At 42.1% G+C, this 27,902-nt stretch overlaps 1 pseudogene; it reads left to right on the top strand.

Moving 5' to 3' along the window:
* Window positions 1-2,153: 2,153 nt before the first annotated feature.
* On the top strand, window positions 2,154-8,091 carry LOC122106987 (annotated as a pseudogene).
* The last annotated feature ends 19,811 nt before the right edge of the window (window positions 8,092-27,902 follow it).

The following is a 27,902-nucleotide window of genomic DNA, read 5'->3' as shown; positions in this document are numbered from 1 at the left end:
CCATCTCCACAACTACACTCTCCCCCCACCTAAATTGTAAAGTTCATTTTTCGACATAGCGTCTTGTACATCTCATTGTTGCAATGGGTCAATCTGTATCCCTATTTAAACAATTTGTTTTTTTCCTTCTACTCCCCAAATTATACCAACATCAAATACAGTGAAAACAGGGGTTATACTGTGGGGGAGGGACATACAAAGTAACAAAAAAAAATCATGTGGTACCTTATAAATATGTTAGAAATGCCATTTTATACGAGGGACTTGAGCATCCTTGGATTTTGCAGATCCCAGGTATCTACAAGGATGCTAGAGCCAATTTTCCATATGCAGCAAAAGATGACTATATTTTTATTATTTGTATTCAAATGTCTACAAACATCAATTGTCCTCCACAAAACATAAATAAATGCCATAAATTCTGTCCTCCTAGCCTAAGTCCCGTTGCACCAGTAGAGGATGTATGGCCCAATGCTCCCATATCCTTTCACACTTAGGTTCACTAATGAGAGAAACTCACTCCAGGTCACTTTCCCTGCAGGGCAACGTATGCCCAACAGCTAGCTGGCCAACTCTGTGTACATATATGTCTGGTTCTTTTCCTTTTCAGATGTCTCTAGAAGACCACCCTCTTGAAGTCAATGGAGAGCTCACAGTGTCTGTATTGCATCCAACCTTCTCTCTCAGTCTCCACAGGGTCTTTAGAGAGTTTCTTAGTCAAACTCCATGGCAAATTTCCAGAGTCCACAGAGCCCAGGGTCACACACGCAGGCTGCCAACCTGCAAAACCTTGTCCTGATTACAAATGGAAGAAAGCAAAACCTCAGCCTGTACTTAAAGAATGCTCACACGAAGACCTTCTCAATTTTACAAAGAACTGACCTTTTTCTCTTAAGTAATCAAGTTATAAAATAGCTTTATAAAAATAGCATCAACACCAACTCTGAGTTTAGACAGCATCTCATTTTGGCTTCACAACAAGAGATCAAAGTGATGTGTAATCCTACCATCGCCTCTTTCAACAGTTTACCTCTTGGCTAAAATGTTAACAACCCATTGTCTGATTTTTTTAAACAGTGTGAGACACTGTTGCCAGCCCTCCTGCAAAACATCTGGTTTTGTCAGCACTTTAGGCATGAATATTGGAATTTGACAACAAAGAAGCAAATAAGCTCATGGAATTTATCCTTCTACAGGAAAAAATTTCCTATGTCTCCTTGATCTCCCACCCTGTGTCATCCATCCTTCCATAACCAGATGTGTACTGGTTAGGACTGGTGTAATCATCCATAATTAGGCTTTAGATAAAATGACTTTGCACCAACATTTGTCCGAGTCATGGATCCAAGAATTGGAATTTCACACCATACCCACTCAAGCGGGAGCTCTGCTTAGTTGTAGCAAAGAGGTGTAAAGAGATTTAAGACTGTTACCAAGGATTTTGAATTCTGAAAAAAAATTACTTGATGGTGAGAGATTTGAGCCCAGAAAATATGATCAGAGTGGAGGTGAGTTTGGCTCAAGAAAATTCTGAGCTGAGTCCTAAGAAGTCCCTGAGTTTCAGGACTGGTAGCTTTGACACAAGGAAGATATTCTCAAAGAGGGATCGTGGTCTTGAAATGGAGTCTAGAAACACTCTGAAAGTGTGGCTTTGAGGTGTGCTAAAGAGAACTGGAAATTACTATGTAAATTTCATCTATCAGTCAATCTTGAGATTGTTTTTGTGTTGCACTAGGTAGCAGAGAGTTTGGGCTGAAGAAGATAAAATGATCAAGCACTTGTCATCATCTGAGTCCCCATGTGTCCCAAACACTGGGGATGGCAAAGGGTCATTGTCTGACTTTCTTGAAGTCCAGTGACTCCTCCCTTCCTTACACATACACTCCCTGCCAATTATTTCATTTGTGTGAGCCAAAGCCTCAAAGTAGTTCTGATTCTGTCCCCAGATCTCAAGAGAAAGAGACTAAGAACCATAGGCAGATAGACAGGCTCATCTTTGCCACAAATAGCTTCTGCACATCATCAGGACATCTTTATAACTAGGTCAGGCATGTACACATTCTTTGTCCACACTGTGGCCTTCCTTGGGATTGGGAGGTAGAATAGGATAAGATAACTTTTTACAGCTGATTATCCAGAAAATACTCACTGGCATGGTGAAGAGTTGGGGAACAGCCAATGGATTGGGTAAGTGATGAACCCCTTGAATCTACACATTCAAGTCCTCACCCCTCAGTCCCTTTAGATGTGACTAGATTGGGAGACAGGGTTGTTAAGGATGAAGCTGGGTTGTTAAGATAATGCTCATGTGGATGAAGGTAAAATTTGGATCATATGGATGGGTAGGTCCTAATCCAACGGAACAAATGTCCTTAACAGAAGAGAAAATTTGGACCAAGGCATGTACATATACAAAAGGTATATCATGTGAAGACATAGAAAAGATGAGCATCTCTAAGCCTAAAGAGAGAGCTCAGAAGAGACCAATCCCAGTCCATACCTTGATCATGCACCATCAACCTTCAAATTTTTTTAACTCAGTTTTTTTTTTATTAAACCCTTTATTCTGTGGTATTAATGTTATAGTAGCCCAAAGTGGCTAGATCAGCCTTTTGCTTGATGTTGGAGGATCTTCCGTGTCTGTCTCCTCAGGACTTTGTTCAGTGCCTGGCCCCAGGATGCTCTGAGTGTTTGTGGAATAAGAAGTTGACTCAGGAAATGCCCATCTGGGTTGATGTGTCCCACATGGTGTCACTTACTACTTACTGGTTAGCGGTTATTCTTGCTCTGTCCCAAGAGGTTGTAAATACATATTGTTGCGACCTGTCCATGAATACAAGCCTCTGTAAAGAGGGAAGGGTGAGGAAAAACCCTTTCAGTCTGTCCTCTTCAGCCTGAACCAGGTCAATGCGCCATTATTTCCCTTTAGAAAGTCACAGTGGGAGTGTCTCATGGACTAGAACCATCAAAAATCCTTCAAGAACCTTCCTCTGCGTCCTCATTGCTCTAGCATGAATCTTATTTTGTGTCTCCATACTTTTGCCAATGGTGCTTTGTATTAGTTAGCATTCCCCGGAGGAACAGCACAGATAGAACAGGAGAATGACTGACCCAGCCTTGGTGAAAGGCTCAAAGCCAGAAGGTCCTGAAGGGATACTAGTGTGAGTACACCTTGAAAGGCTAAAACAGCTCATGTCTGATGTCCATAGTAATGGCAGCAGCAAAATTAAAGCAACTGCTCAAGAAAAGCAAGTCATGGTGATGATCGCGCCCCCCTTCCCTTCCTCCCTCCCCCGCCCCGCTGTTTGTTCAGTGTAGACCTCAGCCTACTGCATAGAGCTTCCCATGTTAGGGTGGGTCTTCCTCAGTCAATTTGTTAAGCCACATGCCAATCATCTTTGGAAACACCTGCACAGACATACCCAGAAGGTGCCTTCTAAAATTTTACACATCTCTCAATCAAGCCAAATCGACAACCGAGATTAACCACCACAGACCTGATACTCAGAAAATGTTCACTGCCTGACCCACATTGAAGCCAGTATTAATGAAACCAATTTGTGGAAAGACAAAGGTAATCAATAGACAGAAGACATGCTCAAATCTGTCTCCCTCACAAGCAAGCAGCAAAGTTTTTTCTTCCTTTCTTTTTGGTGCTAGTATTGGAGATTAAACTCATGGCCTGGGTACTTTCCCTGAGCTTTTGCACTCAAGGCTAGCTCTCTACCACTTGAGCCACAGTTCCACTTCCAGCTTTTTTGTGACTAATTACAAATAAGGAGTCTCAGGGATGTTTCTGCCTGGGCTGGCTTTGAACTGCCATTCTCAGCTCTCAGCCTCCTGAGTAGCTAGGATCACAGGTGTGAGCCACTGGTGCCCAGCAGCAAAAGCATTTAAGAGGATGTGTAAGAGGATCTCATCTGATTGGTTATAACTGGGGTATTTTCAGTCTCTTCTTCATCCTGGTCCACCATGTGGTTCACTAAGTCTGCAAAGCCCTATTCTCAGTATTCAGGATCTGTTCCCTAGAGACTTTGGGGTTCACTGGCCTCTCAATTTGAGTGGTAGATCTCTGTCTCTGAGCTCTGAATACAGTGTGATCCCCACATATCAGTGACCTCAGTTTTCCATGGATGAGGCTCCAACCCTTGGAGTCATACTTAGCTCTTCTTCGTTCTTGAATCTCTAGAGCAGACACAATCAGTAACAAATTCATTTTTGTTCTTCCTTTCATAAGCCTCTCTCTTTCTTCTCTTCTGTTTCTCTCTCTCTCTCTTCTCTCTCCATCCCATTGGTTCTGTCACCATCCTACCCCAGCCTCAGGAAGTGGGATCCTCACTGGCTCCCAGCCTCTTATCTTCTTACTCCAATGCTTTGTATTTTGCTGCGAAACTTGCCTTTGTCACACACCAGAAGCTCTTCTGGCTCAGGAATAAAGGAGGCTTATCTTTGTCATCCTATGTCTGAAAGGCACTGGCTATAGAAGGAGGGAGAGTACAAGTGAAAATGATTTTTAAAAAGATGAAAAATGTTAGAAATATCTACTACATCCATCTACAGGCATTGCTATGGAGCCTGCTAAATTTAGAAATCCCATTTGTCTCTACTATTATACAATATAGAGTCAGATCTTGGTGTCATGGAGTTCTACATTGCAAATCCAATCAGCTACAAAATATCCAAATGTTCAAAATAAACAATTGCACCTGTGCTAAACATGTACAGATTTCATGTTTTTTCCTAAACAATACAGTGTAACAATGATTGGCCGATCATTTATATTTTGTTAATTATTATGAGTAATCTAGAGATAAAGTGCTAAATATGAGAGAATTGTACAGGTTACATACAAATGTACATGTGTTTTCTTTAAGGGGCTTTTTAATTCATGGATTTGGGTAACCACAGGGGTTTTGAAACCAGTGCACACTGCAGATACCAAGGGGCAATAGTACACGTAACCAGCTTCACCTGAGAATGCCAGAAATGAGAATTCCAATTCTAGAACATGCCAGAGTTCATATGCACATTTGCCAATGGCATGCTCTTTTCCATTGGCTTATTTTTGCAATGATGGTTGTTGGAAGTGCTGAGAGCTGGTAAGTGGCATGTTCAAGCCCGAGGGTATAGAGAAAGATTGTTCCCAGGATCACAAGAGGAACAGTCAAGAACTATAATTCTAACCTTTGCCCTACATGGTTCAGTGACTTGTGGGCTGGACGTAGGAAAGTGACATCTGTGATTTAGTCCATATGAGACGCTTGACCTCCCCAGCTTCATGCTTCAACAGGCTCAGTGTGGGGCTGAGGCCAGCGGAGCAGAGCAGGAAGTGCAGAGTTGGGGAATGTTGACAGAAGAAACAATCTGCCTGTTTTCTCTGGGTGCTAATTACAAAAAAAAAAAAAAATGCTTACCCTCCTACAGGCTGTTTTGTGGTTGGTTTTCTGCTTATATTAATTTTTAAAAACAAATTAATCTGTTTGATTTGGTTAGTTCCAGAAGGATGCTTTCCTGAACAACAAGTGACACAATAAAACTACGCTCATCTGCCCTGGATTTGTTAAGAGACACCGTATCCACGCCTGTAGCCTGGGATTTCTGCAGCAGAGAGACTGAAGATGGCCAGCAGCTGACCCCATCACAGGCCTGGGATCTTGCCATCATAGGCCATGCTTGACAAGAAAAGGTGGCTGGGAATGAAGAAAGAACTTGTGAAATACAGGAGCTGTTTTCCTTGTCAATGGTTCCAGGTCCAAGCAAGCTATCTCTGGCATGTCTACCAACCCTTGCCTCCTGAGTCTAGTGTCTTCCTCTGATTCCCTGACTTCCATGGAGTTCCAAAACCTGAGACATTGAGAAAAACACTGAAAGACATCTCCAAATTGGATCATCCAAGGACAAAGATGTGGTATTCTTCTGATCATTCAGCATCCATGTCAATCAAAGGAATACACATTGATGGCTAGTGTCCCTTCAATACACAGATCCATGATTCTAACATTGCCATTTTAACCATTACTTGACTATGAATGCTAATAAAGTGTTTTATCTAATAAACTGATTATTAACTAAATCATTAACAATTTATTTCACAAAATTTGTGTGTTGGAGACAATGGCATTCTGATAAACTAACTCTTTGAAGGAAACATCTTAACTTGTAGCATTTGCAGATTTTCATGATATCAACAATTCCATGGCCAATTTCTGACCTTGATGGTGTTGAAGACGGGATTGGGAAAACTAATATATAATTGACTCTTGAGGTCATCTCAAGCTGGTGCACACATACCACTGGTTGGGTACAGTTTGAAAGTCTTGTCAACACTGGATAAAATTGACGGCAATTCCTGTATCATGGTTTTAGTTGTTATTTTCAGCTTTATTTGTGACCAAAGGATCTAGCCTGACAATGGCTCTATGCATATTTCGAAAGTGAATTTCCGTGAGCACAAAAAGAAATAGATCCAATGACTGAAAACCAGATGAGATTCAATCATTTCGCTTATGGATCCCATAAGTTAAGAGTATTGGAAGTAGTCAGACATTCAGGGTTTTTTCCACATCACTGTAAGCACTCAACCACCTTACTACTGGAGGAGCATTGCTGACAGCAGCCCCATTTCCACCAAACATTTATTGAGCTATCTGCCAGGAAAGCAGCTCAGCCCACAGCACATGACAAGTATTCAATAAATGTTAATGAAATATGAATGTATTCTCTAATAGATTTCTGAATGCCAACCACTAAGACACTCGTTTCTCTTGTGATCAAAGTCAAGCACATCCAACAGACCACTGGCCAGTGAAGTGGGGTAATCCATGAGAAAGTAGGTAAGCACCATCCTTACCAATAATGGCTTAACTCCTCCTGCTGATCCTCTAGGGCAAGGGCAAGCTTATCAACAGCAGAAGAGTTCCAGGAAGGCTGCACATACCTTTTTCTAGGAAAGCAACTTGAGTTATTAAAAAAACCACATTCAGAGAATATCATCATCTCTACTGACAAGCAGTAGTCTCTGAGCTCTTACATAGACTAAAATGTGTACAGTGAGCTCATCATAGTTAAATAATTCACTTCTTCATTTTCAAAACAAGCCTGGCTTCCTGCCTTGTGGCATATAAACTGAAATTATGTATGGGGACTATCTCTGTGCCTAAAATATGAAATTTCCATAATTATTAAATACTGTGATGGTTGTTATTTGCTTAAGCCTCCACACCCCTTTTTAGTACCTTCTCAGTCCTTCCTATTGAATCCATGCAACTCAAAACACATCTATAAACATTTAACAAAAGTACTACTCTAAGAACTATGAAAAGTCCCATTCTGCCTTTCCCTCTGTATGGTGCCTGGGAAATGTTTTGTGGTAGGAATCCAAGATCCCCAACCTGTTGGCAGTAAGTACAATGTCCCTTAGCTGTTGGAATGTACAGAATGCTCACATCATCCATATTTTTAACCTTGTAGGCTGTGGTAGATAAGATGCCCACAATCCTAATCTCCATAGTCTATGACCATGTTATCTTCCATAGCAAAAGAGACTTGGTAAATGTAATTAAAACTCTTTAAGCTTTTTCATCTTCCAGCTTGGAGGAGGCAAACGTGCAACTTTCTTTATTCATCCCAAATCTGGGTTCATCTGATACTAATCACTTCTACCATGTTGCTTAAGTTCAATCTCAATGAAAGCGAAGTATCTACCTGAGGTGCACCGGTGGCAAGGTCGGTGCCACTTCTTCCCTGACCCCCAAGATCAGCACTCTGGGTCTGTCTCCAAAATGGTTAGTGATGATATTACCAAGGTGCCAGGTGACAGGACCAGATAGAGATGGTACTTTCTGCCTCTGCCCTGATCATCAAAGCCCAAAAGGAGCCACCAAGAGACAGAAAGAAACAGAAAAAACACTAAACACAATCTTCTGATGAGATTGTCAGCATTGCCTGGAACATGCAGCGCTGATCTTTAGCCAGAGGACTTTCTGAACCATTAAGGAGATCCTTGGTACTGCCCAGTCTGTGGGGTATAATGTTGATAGCCACCACCCTCATGACATTGACAGTGGTACAGTGAAATGCCAGGCTAGTTAAGAAGCACAAGAGAAGCTATTTCAATAAAAGATCTGACCACCAAAAAAAATATCTTTACATAAAATGATTAAGATTATCCTGGATTATCTGTGAGTCCAGTGTCACCATTGGAGTCTTCACAAGTGGGAAGAGGAGAGCCAGGACCAGAGAAAGAGATGTGATAGAATTAGAGGTTGGAGTAGTGCAACCATGAGCCAAGGAATGGTGACCGCCCCTGGAAATTGAAGAGGACAAAAATGGATCTAATCCAGAACTCCCAGAACCAGTCCTGCTAGTACCAGGACTCTAGTCCAATGAACAGATTTTGAACTTCTGACCTCCAAAACTACAATTTAACTAATGGTTTAAAGTCATTACATGCTTGGATATCAATAGGAAATGAACACAAAGGTAAACAAACCCTGGAGAGGGGAAGAAAGGAGATATAGTCTCCTTATCATATGACTGTGATAACTCTGCAGATGAGAAATTTTTCAGAGCCAGATAGAACTGGTTATTAACAGGGCCTCAAATCTAAGATTATAAAGAAAAATCAGATGAACGTAAAAGGAAGAAGGCAGGCAAGTGGATGTTAAGTGTAAGCCAAAAAATAGTAAGCCTTGTGTATTGTTGAACTCAGACTGTGTGTGTGTGTGTGTGTGTGTGTGTGTGTGCCTGCGTGCGTGCACACGCACGTGCATACACGCACACATTTTGTGTTCAAAAAAGCTCAGAGCAATCCTAAGTGAGCCCAAGAAGCTATGCGAAGGAATTAAAGAATTAGGAAACAATGATCTCAACTGAATTATGGCCTGATCTTCCAAGAAGGAACAATAAAAATGGCCAATTAGAATGCATGAGAGATTTTCTAAAGACACTGAAGGTCATTTGGTAAGACATAACTCCTCCTGGCCAAGACACTGGAGCTCCCTTATGACCTCGTGGGAGTCCCCTGAGGTTCTCTGAGCTGCCAGCCCCACTATACAATGTTTGCGCTACATTTGTAAACTACAGCAGGACAAGGGTCATTGGCAAGTATCTGGTGTGTCCTAGTGTACTTGAATTGGCAAAGAGAACCAAAGAGAGCAAAGAGAGGCAAGCAGAGGGAGCTGCCATCTGGCTGACACCATGCGCTTCCATTTGGTTCATGTTGTTTCTGCACAAAGCCTTGCTTCAAGCAAAATCCTTTTCAAGCAGAACTGTCAGTAGCTTTTCAGAGGAATTAGCCTAATCCCTAGCTTAGAAATCACATGGAATTAGCAACTACTAAGGACAATTTTTCAATAGATAGAGGTATAAATACAGAGATCCACACATTTGAGCATAAGGTACTTTGGGTATGAAACTGCTTAACAGTAAGTAGTAACTTCGCGAGTGGGATCTGAAAACTGACTTGGAGAGTTTATACCTACTTCTTTGTTTTCAAGTGTTGGTTATTAAGGGCGTTTTTTGTGTGTGTGAATTGCTTCTGCTTTTCTTTTTTGAAATGAAAGAAATCTTTCCTTTTGTCAGATAGTAACAACACAGAGCAGAAAAGAGCAGTTTTGAACACATTCCTCGGACTTTTTATACTAAGTCTTTTCTTCTGTAGTCAATTCATGCTGGATTGATGGAATGGCTAATGTATGGTTCTGGTTCAATGCTCCACTATAGGGTTTCTCAAAAAAAAAAAATGTGCAAATGGATTACCCACAAACTTAGAAGATTGTTCCATATCTTAGCTATGGTAAATAAGGCTGCAATAAACATAGTTGTGCTGGTAGCTTTAGTGTGGCCTTGTTTGTGAACATTTGGGTAAATGTCCAAAAGTGGATTGCTGGGTCATAGGGGTGGAGGGGAAGGGAAAAAACAAATCGTTTAAATAGGGATACAGGTGGACTCATTGCAACAATGAGACGTACAAGTCGTTATGTCGAAAACGAACTTAACAACTTTGGTGGGAGGGGGAGGAGGGTTGGGTAGGGGCCGGGGGGAGGATGGGATGGGAAGGGGAAACAAAGGAGGAGGCTACAATGCTTGATAAGAAATGTACTCATTATCTGGCCCACGTAATTGTAACCCCTCTGTACAGTATTTTCACAATAAAAATAAATAAATAAATAAATAAATAGAAGATTGTAGGTGCTGATTTGGTAAGTCTAGGTTGGACTCTTTTTAATTTTTCTTAAGGGATTTTTTCTTGATAAGAAATGTACTCATTACCTTGGTCATGTGATTGTAAACCCTCTGTACAGTATTTTCACAATAAAAAAAACTTATTTAAAAAAAGAGCCCAGATCACATGGAATAAGCAACTTCTAAGGACAATTTTTCAATAGATAGAGGTATAAATACAGAGATCCACACATTTGAGCATAAGGTGCTTCGGGTATGTGCTATCTTTTTTTTATGTTGAGGGAGCAGGAGATCGCACTGAGATTTGAACTCCAAACTTTGCGCTCACCAGGCTATTCTACCATTTGAGCCACACTTTCAGTTCTACTTTTTTGCTTACTATTTTGGAAATGGAATCTAGCAAATGCTTCTGCTTTATGTTGGCTTCAAGCTATGATCCTTTGGATCTCAGACTCCTAAGTAGCTAGGGTTATGGCATATTCAACCTGACCTAGCTTCAAGTCATGCTTTCTGTATGAGTCAGCATTCCACAAGTGTAAGAATCTACCTGAGATAATCACCTTAAAAGGAATCGGTGACTGAGGTTCCACTCAGCCATCAGTTGGCTTGTTGCTTTGGGCCTGGGGTAAAGCAGTTCATGATGGCGGGAAGGCATGTGGCAGAGCAAAGCTTCTCAGCCCACCATGGCTAGGAAGCAAAGGGAGAGAAAGAAAGGAGCTATGATCCCCATTCCCCTTCAGTATAACCTAACTTCCTACTGATAGGTCCCACGTCCTAAAGTCTCTCCTTCCCCAAAACAGCACAGACTGGTAACTCAGCCTTCCACCTACAGACCTATTGAGGACCTTTAAGATCCAAACTATACTATTGTCTTTTGTACAGTCCTAACATAGACCGCCACAGGTTTATGAACTTCAGATCAGTAAATCAGAAGCTCCCCAAAGATAGGCCCTGGGTCAGCCCAAGACCACACAGGGTACACCAAACCAGATCAGATCATGACCCCAGGGCCACAAGGCTCTCTGGAGTCATTTCTACCTGAGGTCCACTAATCTCAACAGTAGACTATGCTGGAAAGGGTTACTAGGAACACAAACTCTCACCACTGAATCACCGCTTCTTAACCATCGTTTACCCTTAAATGGAAAGGCTTGCCTCGGGAAATCCCCAGGGAACTTCTTCCTCTGGCTCTTGCTGTGGTCACTGCTGTTACCACCAATGTTACAGTAAGGGCTGTGATGCCAGGCATCCGGAATGCTTCCCAATACCAGGATGTTCAATTCTTCACAGTTAACCTTCAACGAGAATCTCTAGTATTTTGAAAGCAACATGCTTATTTTTTTTTAAAAATCAAATACTAGGTTATCAGCCAACATCCAAGGGCATTTTTTTCACCCTGAATTGTACATGCCAACACTAACCAAACCACTTGGTTATGTTTTCCTGTTTTATTACTGGCATGCAAACAATACAAGCATCTGAGTTTTTGCCATAGATAGAGTTTCACCCTTAACCAAGACAAAGGATCAAAACAGGCTTTGTTCTAGGACTCTCTGTTCTATGGCCAGGGAGTTCTTGTAGGATTTGTACTTGCCGATCCTGGAAGTACAAATTGGGTTCCTTAAGTCCCCAGTAGACTTGTTCCTGTAACAAAGCCTTGAATACGAACTTGCTGTCCACAGTGTTATCTGTGCCATTGCTTCACTATAAGTCCTGACATAAAAACATACCATCCTTGGTGTGGGGCAGGACTGCAGAGGTCAAGTCTCTGTCTCCATGTGTCACTGGGATTCTTATTAGTTGTTTCAGGGGATATCAGAAGTCCATTTCACAGAAGCTTTTTGTGGTTTTGGTCATGGGGCTTGAATTCAGGGCCTGAGCACTGTCCCTGAGCTCTTTTTTGCTCAAGGCTAGCACTCTGTGACTTCAAGCCACAGCTCCACTTCTGTTTTGTAAGCGGGTAATTGGAGATAAAAAGTCTCACAGGGACTTTCTTTGGCAGGGCTGGCTTTGTACCGCCATCTTCACATCACAGCCTTCTGAGCAGCTAGGATTACCAGTGTGAGCCACCCACACCCAACACAGAAGCAAGTTTTCACAGACTTTGGAAATCACTGGATACCAGCTTTTCAGTTCCCAGGTGAGAAACGCATAACCAAGAGAAGTGAGGTGTCTGAGTTCATCTGGACAGTTTGTAACTGAGCCAGAGCCAAACTCCTAGTCTTCAGGCCCCCAGCTCACGCTAGACCACTGGCCTCAGATCAGATCACAGCTGGCAACAACAGGTGACCCATCCCATACAGACCTAGTGGCATTTCAACTATCCCTCAAGGTCAGAGCTATCCCTGGACCCTTACTGGGAATATTTTGAAATAGCATCTATCTAAAAATAAACACTATCTGACTCTCTATTGCCATTTTAACAGCCAAGGAAAACCTCACTGGATTGAATAACCGACTGTATCTAGCACTGTATCTAACATCTTCTGATGCAGTATTTCCCGAGTCTTCTTTGCCTCGTATATAAAATAGTATCAGTAATGGGTCCTTGAAAGACTATTAAGGAGGTGATTTTAGAAAATAGTTTGTTCTGACAGTCATTGAATAAGCATGATATCTACATAATCAGACTTGGTTTATGCTCCATAACTTACTGGACAAAACCTTTGGAAATATGCTTTAACTACTCTAGCCTTAAATTTCATTCCTTCATAAATTAGTGAAGACTTTGTACCTTAAAACTTAGTAGAGAATTACAATGAACTGGACACTACATCAAGCACATAACACATACCAGGTCCACAGGAAACCCTTAACATTACAGCTTTAACTTCTACCATGTTCTTTTCCTTGTGTATCTGATTTTCCCTAACTAGATTTCAACTTCATCACAGAACATTCCTTAAAGTATAAAGTCAGCATTCAACATGTGCTTCTAGCTTATTTCAAAGGCAGAAGAAAACACACGCTGCCTCAGAGGATAACATTGTACACTTCAGAGTGAAGCACTACCCGTGGGTCATCTCATTCAGTCCTGATGACCTCTCTGTCATTTATCCAAGCTGTAAGGGGCAGGGCTGGCCTTTGGAATTCTTCCTAGCTTGGAGCCAGGCTCACAGACATGCTTCCTCATTAGGGCCTAGCAATCCTCATTTCTTCAGAATACATTCAGGAGCATTTTCTAACTATGTGCATTGTTTGATGGGAGTGCCAATAAAAATCACTATACTGAGTGGTTGTGTGTGTTTGTGCCACAGCTCACTTGTGTTTCCGTTCATCTTTGTGACCCTTTCCTTGACTGTTTTCTTTCAGAGAGTGTTCTGTTGAGCAGTCTATAAGTTCCTGAGTATATTCCTTCACCAGGTCTAATCTGCCATCCAGTGTCATTTTATCTCAGACATTGTATTTTTCATATCTTAATTGTTGATTTGGATTCTTTGAATATATAAATTTCCCATTTCTCCTTAGTATTATTGTGCTTTCTTCTCTACAATACATATTTTAATATCTCTGGCATTTCTTGCTTGGTGTTATCAATCTTACAAGGCTCTGCTGGTTTTTTACCCAGATAAGCTTTTGTTTATATGTGTACCTAGGAACTTTGAGCAATGAAGAAGCATTTCTCCATGAGTCCTGAATAAGTGCTGTCAGGCAGTGACTTCTCCAAACTCAGTGCTCCTCAGCCGCAATGAAAATCTACCAGTGAGTGGTATCCATGGGGCCATAGCATGTTGCTCAGTCGGAGGTATTGCGCTTCATGTTGTGTGATGATTCATAGAGGACTTTTATCTGACCCAGGAGTCGCATGACTTCTGGAAACATCCAGGAACAAAAACAGCAGAGTAATTTTTAGTTTATGTACATGGTAAGACCAAATCTCATATTCAGCAGGATGGAAACTACCTAAACAGAAAAATGGACTGATCTGCTTTATTATAAAAAAGATCTCAGAGAAGACATGCACATACATAATCACATTTTGGTTACTTAATACAACCTTTCAAAAATTAACAAAATCAGAGTCATATCCTCTGAATAACATAGTAAGAACCAATATCATTTTACAAGCATATATCATCAGTGTATGCTCATTTACAAACAGCAGAGTATGCAGATGTGCCACAAACTTGTCTATATATAATTCTGTGTTATATGTGTCTACTTGAGTTGATACATGTTCAACCAAATTTCCACTTACTTATGTCTAGTATTTCATGTGTGGAATAAGACTTTGACCTCAGGTGGAAAAATAAATGCAAGTGGAATCAAATGTATGCTGAGCCATAGTCATTTATTCAATGAGCCGGAGTGGGATTTTACCAGGGACTGGACAGTGTATTTCTAAATACCTGGAAGATTAGGAACTCAACATCTAGATTAGACTTACTCAGGAGTCTGAAGATACCCGTGAGCACACTACCCTGGCACAAAATTCTCTTTCCAGTCCTCCTGGTAGATTCTAGGGAGTCTTAGTGATCCTGTGTTGTCTGTAAACAGTTGTGTGTATCCTTTGTGTTTCTCAACAGTCCTGGAAGTTTCATCTTTCTTCTATTTCCCAGAGCGAATCTAACACCATCATTCAAGACCCACCTATGACAGGTCTTACGATTATGTCTCTCTGAAATCCCATCCACACAGAGAAAGAGATTTGTCTTTCTTGTATGCCTGTTTTGTGTTCTGGCATCCCACCAATCATGTAAAAAGATACCTGACACCTGTTCAGAATCTTTCAATCCTTGGCTAATGCAAGAAGTATTGGTTGCTATTCTGTTCATACCTGTGACTGTCTTCCTTGGGGCTATTTCTTTTTCTTTGTCATTGTACACAGGAGCAGAGAAAGTCAGAAATGATGAAGAATGCCTCTAGGAATAACTCTCTACCAGCTTCCTGTTCTTCATCTAGGGTAAATCTGGGCTAACACTGCCTCCCAGGGCTCAGAGAAGGAATAAGCACCAGGTCCACACTGTGGTGACCAATTTCCAGGTCTCACTGATAAATGGCTCCCTTTACTTCCTGGCCTATCTGTTCCTCTCTTCAATTGATGTCTTAAGGGCTTGTCTCCCAAATATGAATCCTGATCCCATCTTAGGATGTGCTTCTGGGAAACCCGTAGACAATCAGGAGCATGAAAGTTTAAGCGTATGTGAGAACACTACTAGACATGTGCTATGCAAATCTACCATCCAGTTCAACCCCAACAGCCATGTCATTATGTGTTTCCACAGAAAATTGTATTTATTACCAATTATATACTTTGTGGAACCCAATGCAAAATAAAAATTGCTTAAAAGCAAGGGAAGAAATTATGGTTAAGAGCTGCTATAGTATGAAGCACCTTTCTTCTACAACTTGCCAGAGTAGTTTGTAAATTTGTGATTTAATGGTGTTCCATTAAATTAAAATTTTAAATAATTAGAATGACTTATCACTCATCTTTCTGTTGTATAAGGTCCACTTTTAAAATACAAATGTATCAAGTTGGATACCATGTGGTGGCTTAGGCCTGAAATTCTAGCTACTTGGGAGACCTAGGGATCACAATTTTTTTTCATTTTATTTTCTTGTAAAGATGCTGTACATAGGGGTTACAGTTACACCAGTAAGGTAATGAGTACATTTCTTGTTGAGCATTGTTACCCCCTCCTTCGTTTTTCTCCTACTATCCCACGATTTGAAGCCAGCATAAGCAGGAAAGTCTGTGAGTCTCTTTCTTCCAATTAACCACCAAAAACCAGAAGTAGAGCTGTCACTCAAGTTGTGGAGTGCCAGCCTTGAACACAAAAGCTCAGGGACAGCACCTAAGCCCTGACTTCAAGCCCTAGAACTGGAACTAAAAAAAAAAAAAAAAAAGCAAATGTAATGACATTTAACTTGTGCAGAATCACTGAAATTATGTAATTCACAACCTATATGTTGTGCCTCATACATTCATACATATTTTTGTTCTTTCTAGAATACAAAAAAATAGTAGACCAAACAAACTCAATTTCTTTTCATTTCACTTCTCAATACATGTACACTTACCAGCAGTGACTTTTTTTTTTTTTTGGCTTACTGATGAATACGGAAGAAGGGAGAAGAAAAAGAACTCTCAGTGGTCCTTTATCCCTGTAGTCCATGTATTCATTTTCAGACTACATGTTTGGGTAAGGCAGGGAAGAAACATGAGTCAGAAACAACGTAGTAGGGTTCCTTGGTTATTTGTGTTCTATAGAATACCACTGCCTTTGTTCTTTGTCCAAGGTAAGTTGTAGCTCAAATAGCCAGGTCCCTCTTGGGGATGTCAGGCTGATCTCGCATTTGCTTTGAATCAAACTCTATGAGAGAGAAGCATCACAAACATCAAATGTGACGGGCAGCAAGAACCCATGGATGTGTGAATCACATGCAACCATTCATCTTGAATACGTACTTCATGGTTTTATCAGATTTTGCTTACAAAACCCATGGCAAACATTAAGCTATCAATGATTTCTATGTGACAACATTAGAGTGTTAAACCAGGTAGGGACACTTCTGAACAAAGGCACAGGGCCCTATTAAGATCACACATCCACCATGCTGGCTTTGATCACAGAGAGGGAGATTGTGGCACATAGAACAACCTTCAGGGGGCATTATAATTCTCCAACACAGCATGGGTAGGGTATGAGCTCCCTGGTCACCAAAATTAGGATCAAATGAATGTCTGTATATGACAGTCAACAAGGTATCATGTCTAAAAATTGTACGCTTATATTTCTCTGTGTGTGTGTGTATGTATGTGTGTGTTCAAGTGTTTAGGCTTGGACTCAGGACTCCACACTCTTCCTTAGCTTTTCTGTTTAAGACTGGCACTCTACCACCACTTCTGGCTTTTTGCTAGTTAATTGAAGATAAGAATCCCATTAGTTTTTTTGGCCCAGGCTGGCTTCAAACCTTGATCCTCAGATCTCAGCCTCTTGTATAACTAAGATTATAAGCATGAACCACTGACACCTGGCTTTCCTTATAGTTCTTTATTATGTTCCAAGAGGTCTTAAGTTTGAGAACAGATTTACAGGACCTGCTTACGCCTTACTCCAGAGTTTCTCTGAGTGCTGAGGTTCGACTTAGACATGTAAATTTAAAAAAAAAAAATCCTACAGATATAGAACGTGGTGTCAGCAAAATCATTTTAGAGAAAGTCATTTCAATTATTTTCTTCTTAAATACTATATGCTTTGCCAACATCCATGAACACACACACACACACACACACACACACACACACACACGCATGCATGCATGCATGCATGCATGCACATGTCCTTAGTTTCCCATCAGTCCCACAGGAAATCTCAGCCCCATTTCAGCTGTCTGTGACCCTGCTGGCTGCAGCTGTGTCATTTGCTGGATCACACCTGTAAGCCCTGCACCTGCCTTTGCTTCTGTTTTGTACATGGCTGGCAGGTCGAGTGGTTTTCTTGATCAAGGAAGTTCCTCTGGGGGAAACACTTTTGCCTTTTCCAAACAAGCTTTCCAGTGTGTGTGCATGTGTGTGTGTGTGTGTGTGTGTGTGTGCGCACGCGCGCGCGACTTCCTAGAAACCAGGGCTGTTTTCTCTTGCCAGGCGCCACAGCAGGCCTTCCTGTACAGAAGGTCATTTCAATAAGGAATTGCAGAGCTTAGTGACTGCAGAAAAGAAGGTCATTCCCAGACAGGATGCTGGGAAGACGCCCTGAGTGAGCCTTGCTGGGCAAGAGACGCCAACCGGGCTAAGAATGTGGGCCAGGACCTCAGGAAGTTATTCAAGAGCCTGTGCTTTATGATAAACAGGCAACCAAAGCCGTCTCTAAACAAGTAAAACAACAATGCTCCAAATTCCAGAAAATCCTCTAACAATGACTGGACATGCCTAAGCCCTCATTTGCTTATTTGCGCACCAAGGACTTTCAAAGAAAGCAGAAGCCAGGGCTCAGACTCGGGCTTCAGAGCAGAACTGAAGTGAGCAGGAAGACGTCCGGGCGGTGGTCCTACACTCTGTACCCTTCCTCGCCCTGTCAGGAACTTGCATCTTCCCCAGCTCTGTCAGCCTAGTCCCTAGAGCCCTCGCTGCTCCGCTAGTCACCGGGGGGTGAAGGGAGTAGCAGGAGTGGAGGTCTGATGGACATAACAGGTGAAAATCAGGGGGAAGCCTCTATGGTCCATGTCACCAAGAGATGTCAATATTCCCCTGAATAAGTAACAAGTCTGTTCGGGGGAACTGGAAATTTCCTACATAGCTGCCAGACATGAAAGAGACATCAAAATACCTGAGGACACGGTTTAACAATTCTAGTGAAATTACAATATATGACTTCTAAGTGTCATATAGACACACACATATATACTATATATAATTATTTGTGAGTGTACATGTATATACAGCTATAGAATTAGGACAGAAGTATCTACAGAATATAATTCTGCAAATAGTGAGACTGATGATGATGTGTGTGTGTGTGTGTGTGTATGGAGATGCATATGTGTGTCCTAGTGTTTGCTTATTATTATTATCCATTCTCCATAAGAGGGAACAGCCAGGCACCAGTGGCTCACACCTGTAATCGTAGCTACTCAGGAGGTTGGATCTGAGGATCGTGGTTCAAAGCCAGCATGGGCAGGAAAATACGTGAGACTCTTATCTCTAACTAGCCAGCAGAAAATCGGAAGTGGAGCTGCAGCTCAACGTGGTAGAGCACTAGCCTTGAGCAAAAAAGCCCAGGGACAAGGCCCAGGCCCTAAGTTCAAGTCCAATGACCAAAAAAATAATAAAAATAAAAGGGGAAACAGAAACTCTCACTTGTCACTTGCTGGGTCAGGAAATAGCACTTGGGAGCTGACTGCGGTCCTTTCTCCACCATCTCCATTGCACCCTCCATTCTTCCTTTGCTTTTACCAGCAGCACTTAGCAGTTTTCATGGACTGTGCAATGTATCTAGTGTTGACTTTTGGTAATCTGTCTCCCTTGCTCCTCCCTCTCTTTCCCTTTCTCTCTTTCTTTTTCTCCCTTGCTCCTCTCTCTCTCCCTTGGTCCTCTCTTTCTCTCTCTCTCTCTCTCTCCCCCCCCCTCTCTCTCTGGATATAAGTTTGCAGGGCAATTGAGGTTTTTATTGTTACCTTCTGTAACAGCACACAGGAGGGTAACTAGCACATACTAGATGCTCAGACTTAATTTTTCAATGAATGAACCCATCTGCTTTCACTTACAAAATGGAAGAGCATCACATGTGGGGGATGGGAAGGCAGCTCTGTGACACTGGGAAGATACTTCCTGGAGGGAGGATGACTCAAACTCATACACACACTTAAGATGCAAAGAAGGCTGCAGGGGTATTGGACAACAGGATGGATTTTAATAGAACAAATGGAAGAACATGGACACCCCCAGGAATGAAACTCAGAGGTGAGCCCTTATGCAAGCTCATGGGGTCTTCACCTTTAGACATCTTAAAGCCAGCTCTTTGAAGGGCTTGTCTCCAAAATGACCTGGGAAAGGATAGGCTGCCCTAAGAGCTCTTTAGAACCTTCCAGTGCTTTCTTTTCCAGAAGTTTGGCACATCCAAACAGAACAGAAATCCAAACCATATCCAATCTCTTAGATACGGAGCTAGCCAGAGGCTGGCATCAAAGAGGATTGGATTGGATGGAGTGGAGGAGAGAATGGTTAACGACAAAGGATAGCCTTGGGGAAGAACCAGAGCAGAACATCTTCATTCTTCACACTTACATATGTTTCTACTAGACAAACACTAGCTCCACAGAGCTTTGCAGTAATGCAAATGCCCCTGTGTTTTCTCAAGTGAGTTTTACTCCTCCTGCAGCTCCCTCTATACACTGGAACATAGACAAAGGCATCTCAGAGAACCAGAGCTGGGATTGAGGGCAGCTCTAGGAAAAGCAAGACAGAAAAATGAGTTCCTCCTTCATCCTTCCTCTTGTAATCAGGCAAGTTGCCTACCCAGTCTCATTTCCTCTCCATTCTATAGGTTGTTTCAAGAAGATCAGGGGCCACTCTTGAGTTTTGTATGCAAGCTGTACCTCTGTGGTCACTGGTCTAGGACTTTGAGTGTGTCAGACACATTGAGTATGTGAGAACCATTGTTGACACTGTTTGTGGGGAAGGATAGGGTTCTCTACAGATCTGTAAGACAGTAAGCATGTCCAGAAGCAGAACCACTCACAATTAAATCATAAATCATCTTCATCACCTTCAACAAGAGAAGTCAGTACAAACCTAGTGACAGTCAGTTATAGTCAGAGATAGCTTGTGATTCAATCTGGAAGAGAATCTGGCTTTTGAAGGCAAATGCAAAAGGAAGCAGGCCTACTTCCTATTGGGGGATCCTTCCTACTTTGACAGTGAATGTCAATCAGAGGCAGGTGGATGACAGGTGTTTAAAATTTAAGCCATTTTGTCTGTGGCAGATGCCAGTCCTGGCAGGCCAACCTTTACTCGGATGAGGCAGTCCTAGGCTAGAGTCTGTAGCAAAGGGCTTTTGTTTGGAAAAGTTAGCAGGCTCGTCCAAAGATCTTCCCAGCAGACATCCTGACTTAATTATTGCTTTAATCAGAAGTCAGGGCTTCATAAAGAGCAACTTCCTTCTCTAAGTTTTATTTTCCTGCCCCTGGCTTCTTCCACAGCTGACCTGCTGTTCACACAGTTCAGTAGGATCTCTCAGTTACAAGAGGGCAAATGGCCACCGGTACCTTTAGCCAGCTTTGTGGCCTGTAAACAAGAAGTACTCTAATTAAAGGAGAGTGGACCGGACCAGGGAGCTGAGGGGAGGAAGCTGTTGTGGAGTCGGCTGACTCAAAGGTTAACTACCCATTGAAATGGAGTCGAAAAGGAGAAATAACCTTTCTCCAGTGCAGCATTCATTGGATACTTCCATCCACAGGGCAACAGATACTGTAAAAGATAAAGTTGCTCATGGCTAGCCAACAAGCTTTGACTTGGTTCATTGGATGTTTCGAAGCCTGCCAGTAAATCTGAAGGAGACAGGGGAGAGAATCTGCTTTTTAAGAAGCAATTAAATGTACAATGAATGTAGCAGATCTTGTTTTAGAACATGCATCTCATATCAACCATCCTGTCATCTTTCTATTTAAAAAGTCAGGCTGGGTCATTTTCAAACAGGGTCCTCACCTCTCCCTGACCCCCGCCTGCCCCAAACTCCCATCCTGCCCCAGTTCTATGATTTTCAGTCAAGAGCAGCTCTTTAGAAAAAACAGTGCCATAACTGCACACCGGTGGCTCTTGCCTGTAATCCTAGCTACTCAAGAGGCTGAGATCTGAGGTTGGCAATTCAAAGCCAGGCTGGGCAGGAAAGTCCATGTTACTCTTATCTCCAATAAACTACCAGAAAACCAGAAATGGTGCTATGGCTCATGTGGTAGAGCTCTTGCCTTAAGCTGAAGAGCTCAGGGACAGCACCCAGGCCCAGGGTTCAAGACTCGTGACCGACAAAAGAAAGAAAGAAAGAAAAACATTGCCACAGTTTGGTGCTTTGCTAGCATTTGGGGGATTTGTAGTCATAAAAACAAAAACAGTTTTAATGTCATGAAAATTCTAAGTTTTGCAAATTTGTCTAAATAGGGTGTCTTGAGAAAAACTTGTTAGTAGTGGCTCCCTTCCTGTGTCCAATGAGACCATTTCATGAAGGGATTTTATAAGCTTGGTTTACCCTGGCTCTCCCCAGAGGTCGTTTTCCTGGGAGGCTCAGGTTTTCTTTGCAGACTGCTCTCTTGGGAGATCTCTGCTGTTTCCCCAGTGCTGAGAGCTTCCAGTTCCACTTCCAGCCTCTGCACATGATAACTTTTGTTCTCCTAGGAGCCCTCATGCTGACACGGCGTCCTTCCTCCTTTATAATGCCTGCCTTTCTGTATATTTATCTCTGCAGGAATGTAGCTCCAAAGAAAGAGTCATCATCTCCAGCATTCTGTGCCTGTAGCTGAGTGGGCTGTTTGTGTCTATCTACACCTAGCATATTCACCCCCAGAAAAGAACACGTAGGTCTCAAAGTGTCTCCGCAAACAAAGCAGCCCCGCATCAGGCACCTGAGTCAGACACACAGGAAACTCATAACTGCTATATTTTTTCCTTTGTTTTAGAACAGCGGGTGCCTGTTCTAAGTGCCCATACTTGAGAGGGGAAAGGAGAGTGTCAGAGGAAACAAAACAAGTCATGGTACAATCCTGAGTTCTCCCTTTCCCTGAGTGCACCGGGCTCCCCTGGTACCCTGGATCCAGGACAGCCTGGCCAGTGGCAGGGCTCCAAATGACTCCCGGTGCTTTGTTCTGTTCTAAGGGTCTGAAGGCTGGCAGACCATAGGGACCCACAATCCCATCTGTGGGGTTCTGAGGCAGTCTTTGTAGGCTGTCGCTCATTCTGAGCCTCAGGAGATGGCTTTCTTCACTGAGTATTCACAATGGAAGGCTCTGAAAACTGCTTTTCAAGCTCAGAAGTAGAATTGGATTTTATATTATCTGATTCTCCCTTGGAGCCTTTTGTAGAAGATGAAAAGAACTTGAAAACAAGACAAGATCAGAAGCGTATGTAGTGGCTAGAGGCCTGGACTTCCTACCTCTGACTGGGACAAAATCAAATGAAGTACCTAAGCACAGTCCTAACCTACCTACCCCCTCTCCAACCCTGATCACCATGCCCATCCACTGGAACAGGCCAAAAGAATCCCTCGATACACTGTGGTATCCCTTAACCCCTTGGATACTGGGGAATTTAGGACATAAGACAAAAGAAATAGAGATAAGAGGATGACAAAAAAGTGGTAGAAGGGAAACAACACCAAACCCAACCTTGTCCACCCCATACAATTATTGAAAGTTGACTTGATTCAGGGGACAGTAGTGTACTTATTTTGTATAAGAACCAGTTATCAGTGGATTTTTCAGAACACATGTTGGGATTAGCCCTGAGTTTATTCTGGTGAAGCAATCTACTCAGGTATAACAGAATAAGGTTAAACAGGACTAGGAGGAAAAAGGATGGAGAAAAGGGAAGACTAGATGGGAAAGAGGGGAAGAAGAACAGAAGTATGAAGGGAAGGATCTCTGTGGAAGAATTATGAGGGTTCCAAAAGCCTTCCAATAGGTGCATTCCAGCTGACAGGATGTGGTTACAGAAGAGCAAAGTTCCCAAGCAAACTCCTGGGCACCTAGGCCCCAAAATTTACAACACAAGCTTGTATATTCTGACCTCCCTTCCAACCATTAGTAACCTAGCATTCTTTGGAGATATATATATGTTACTTTTAAAGGAGATACTACTCTTATTAAAAGGTCAACTCAACTAAAAATATTTTGCCAGATTTTCCATGTCCTTTTCTGCATGACTTTGTTTCTGGTCTTGCCTCAGAGAAATGACTGAAGCAATTTCCACCCACAAGAAAGCATTTTCCACACACTGGTGCCAATGTGTGTCTCTCAACCTTCTCTCTCTGCTTCGACCCCTTAGGTCTTATCGGTCACTTTCAGAAGAACCAAAAGAACGATTTTATTTATAAAACAGGAATCAAATATTTCTCTCAGTGAACATTCCTTTTTTGGTAAATCCCTTCATGCAAAAACACGTGGCATAATTAAAACAAGTTTTCTTTGGGGCCTGACCCACAGATACAGTTGTCTACCTACACCTACTTTGCCTAAAGGTAGGCCCCAACCATGCAGAGCAATTTGAGGGGTATCTCACCTGGAATTTCCTATTTACAAAATCACTTGTTGTTTGAGCCATGGCATAGATAGTCCCAGTTCAATGTTACCTTTTTAGAATGCCCAGCCTATTCTCCATTTCTTTCACAGGCAAAAGTGTATTCATTCTTTAATATTTAACGTGTGCTAGCCAGCTTTTCATTGCTGTAACAAATACCTGAGATAAATCAACTTAATGAGAGGAAAAGGTGCTGGGGGCCAGTGGCTCACGCCTATCCTAGCTACTCAGAAGGCTGAGATCTGAGATCTGAGGATCACAGTTTGAAGCCAGCCTGGGCAGGAAAATCCTGGAGACTCTTATCTCCAACACCAGAAAATTGGAAGTGGAGCTGTAGCTTAAAGGGGTAGACTCTAGTCTTAAACAAAAAAAAAAAAAAAAAAAAAAAAAGAAAAGCAAAAGAAAAAAGCTACAACCAACAAAACACAAAAAGAGGAAAGGGTTATTTGGTCTCATAGCCACAGTCCATGGTCACTTGGCCCTTTGGGCCAGTGACAGCACAATGTATCAGAATGGGTAGAGTAATGCAAGTCACCCTATGGGAGCCAGGAAGCAAAGAGAGAGAAAAAGGAAGAGCTAGAGTCCCAATATCCAATTCAGCAGCACAGCCCAATGACAACTTCCTCCCACAAGGCCTTCCCTCCAAAGATCCCACAACCTCCTAGTAGTGCAGCAGGCTGGGGAGGAAAACTTTTTTTTAATGTTATGTTTATATATATATATATATATATATAGAGAGAGAGAGAGAGAGAGAGAGAGAGAGAGTAAAGATACTGTATAGAGGGGTTACAGTTACATGAGCAAGGTAATGAGTACATTTCTTATAGAGCATTGTTACCTCCTCCTTTGTTTTTCCCCTACTATCCCTTTCCTCCCACCTCCCCAACTCTTCCCTCCCCCACCCCACAAGTTGTAAAGTTCTTTTTCAACATTGTGTCTGGTACATCTCATTGTTACAATGGGTCATCCTGTATCCTTATTTCAGCATTTTGTTACTTTCCTTTCCTTCCCCAAATTAGATAAATGTATATTCAAGATGCAGGGCACTGACAAATACAGTGAAAACAGGGGTTATACCATGGGGGAAGAACATACAAAAGAAACAAAAAAATCACATAGTGCATTATAATTACATTAAAAACAATAGCAACAAAGATAAAACCTCTTGAGTCCCCATCTTGGCGTTCATTTTGCTTAGCATCATCTTATATAGCTATATGTACATAGCTTTTAACCTTTTCTGCTTATCCTAGACATATACTAGTTATTGCAGATAAGGGAAACCATGAGACCTATGTTTCTTTGGGCCTGGCTTACTTCACTTAATATAATTTTTTCCAAGTCTTTCCATTTCCTAACAAATGTGGTGGTGTCATTCTTTCTGATGGAAGCATAGAATTCCATTATATATATATATATATATATATATATATATATATATATATATATATATACGTATATATATATATATATATATATATATATCACATTTTCTTGATCCATTCATCTACTGAGGGGCATCTGGGTTGGTTCTACATCTTAGCTATGGTGAATAATGCTACGATAAACATAGTTGTGCTGGTAGTGTTAGTATGGCCTTGTTATGATCATTTGGGTAAATGCCTAAAAGTGGGATTGGTGGGTCATAGGGGAGCTCTATGTGGAATCTTTTAAGGAACCTCCATACTGCTTTCCTGGGTGGTTAAACAAGTTTTCCTTCCCACCAACAATGCAGTAAGGTTCCCTTTTGGCCACATCCCCTCCAGCATCTGTTGTTATTAGAGTTCTTGATTATAGCCATTCTAACTGGGGTGAGGTGGTATCTCAATGTTGTTTTGCATTTCTTTTATGGCTAGAGAGATTGAGTATTTCTTCATGTGTCAATTGGCCATCCTCCTTTCCTCTTCAGAGAAGTTTCTCTGTAAGTCTTTAGCCCACTTATTTATGGGGCAGTTGTTTCTTTGAGGATTTGTTGTTGGGGGATTTAATTTTTTTTTATTGTGAAAATACTGTACAGAGGGGTTACAATTACATGGCCAAGATAATGAGTACATTTCTTATCAAGCATTGTAGCCTCCTCCTTTGTTTCCCCTTCCCATCCCTTCCCATCCTCCCCCCCCCCCCACGCCCCTCCACCCAATCCTCCCCACTTTCCCCGCCCCCCCTGCACCAAAGTTGTAAAGTTCGTTTTCGACATAACGACTTGTACATCTCATTGTTGCAATGGGTCCACCTGGGGATTTAATTTTTTGAGTTCTAAGTATATTTTAGATACGAGACCCTTGACCATGTGGCTAGTGTAGATCTTCTCCCAATCCATGGGCTTTCTTTTGATGTTGTTTGCTATGTTGGGGAAGAAATCTTTAGCATAGGGGCCTTTAGGAGGCATTCTGATCACAGTATCACACAGCCCAAAGCTTACCTACTGTTCTGTCTTCTAGATTCTCATCAGGGCCAATTCCAGTCACTGTTTCAGAACTTAACATGTCATTTATTTGAACATATATATATATATTCCAGAGCATTGCAGGAAGAAAACCAAAAGTTCATAGTCAACTAGAAGAGGGAAGGACCATGAACGGGAGATGACTGAGAAAGAAAACATCAGGGTAGGAAATTCTTGCTAAACTGTCTTAGCAGGATCTTTTGCTAAGATTGGGCTAGGTAGGTCAAGGATAGGGACAATGTTGAAGACTATTAAAGGAGGGCTTAGAGGAGCCAGAGTAAAGTTGGGTTGAATTTGGTATGTCAGTACAAGTGTTATGAATACGTCATGAAAACAGTCCATACAAAAAGCTAGCAAGACCTCATCTCAAGTGACAGGCCAAATGTGGTAGCATGTATCTGTCATTCCAGGGGGCCAAAGAAAGGTAGGAGGATCATGATCCGAGACCAACCATAGCAAAAACACCAGACCCCATTTGGAAGAAATGAAACAAAGCAAAAAAGAGCAGAGGGCTTGTCTCCAGTGGTAGCCACCCTCCTAGGAAGAAGGTACGTCCCCAAGTCTAAACTCCAGTACTGCCAAAGAAAAAGTATGTCTAGTGACAATCTGAGTGATCTCTGACAGACAAATGCATACAATGTGGTAGCTGTATGTAATGAAATACTATGCTGCCTTAAAAAGGAAAGAAACCCTGTTGTGTGCAACAACAGGATTGAACTTGGAGGATGTCCTGTGAAGTGAAATAAACCAGGTACAGATGTGAATTCCTCTGTGATCTCATTCCTATGAAGTTTAGGAAATAATGAACAGAAGGAAAGAATGGTGATCACCAACGCCTCAAGGGTTAAAGCAAGGGGAGATTGGGAAGGCACTGGTCAAAATCCATAAAGCCTCAGTCCTACAGAAGGAGTAAGTTAATGCTCTACCAAGCCATGTGGTGGCTATGCTTCATATCCATGGCTCATGTACTGGAAGCGTCATTTTTTTTGGGGGGGAGGGGGGGCAGTCCAGTCATGGGGCCTGAACTCTGGGCCTGGGCACTGTCCCTCAGCTCTTCAGCTCAAGACTAGCACTCTACCACTTGAGCCACAGCACCACTTCTGGCTTTTTTTTCTGCTTATGTGATGCTGAGGAATCGAACCCAGGGCCTCATGCATGCAAGGCAAGCGCTCTACCATTGAGCCACCTTCCCAGCCCAAGGGAAGAGTCATTTGTAAGTGTTCTCATCACAATATTGGTTGTCCTGATCCAGTTACAGCACAGTGCATGCACACGCCAGCATTAGAGACACAGCCCAGCTGTGGATGGATGGATAAAGTATTCTGACAGAATATGTCGTCTTCAGGAAAAATGGATGGAACCAAAATCATCACGCTCAGTGAAATAAGCCAGACTCAGAAAGAAAAATATCACAGGCAGCATGTGCTCTTTTTCAAAATGAATGGCAGGAAGGTAAAACAGGTTTTGTGTGAGGGTGGGTATCAGTGGGAGGGTGTCCTGTCCACATGGCAGGTGGACACACACGTAGACAAGTAGAACAGA

Source organism: Dipodomys spectabilis, unplaced genomic scaffold (assembly GCF_019054845.1).
Source record: "Dipodomys spectabilis isolate Male_0828 unplaced genomic scaffold, ASM1905484v1 ptg000045l, whole genome shotgun sequence".
Classification (NCBI taxonomy): domain Eukaryota; kingdom Metazoa; phylum Chordata; class Mammalia; order Rodentia; family Heteromyidae; genus Dipodomys; species Dipodomys spectabilis.
Note: the sequence above shows the minus strand (reverse complement) of the source record. Positions and strands in the feature narration are given on the sequence as shown.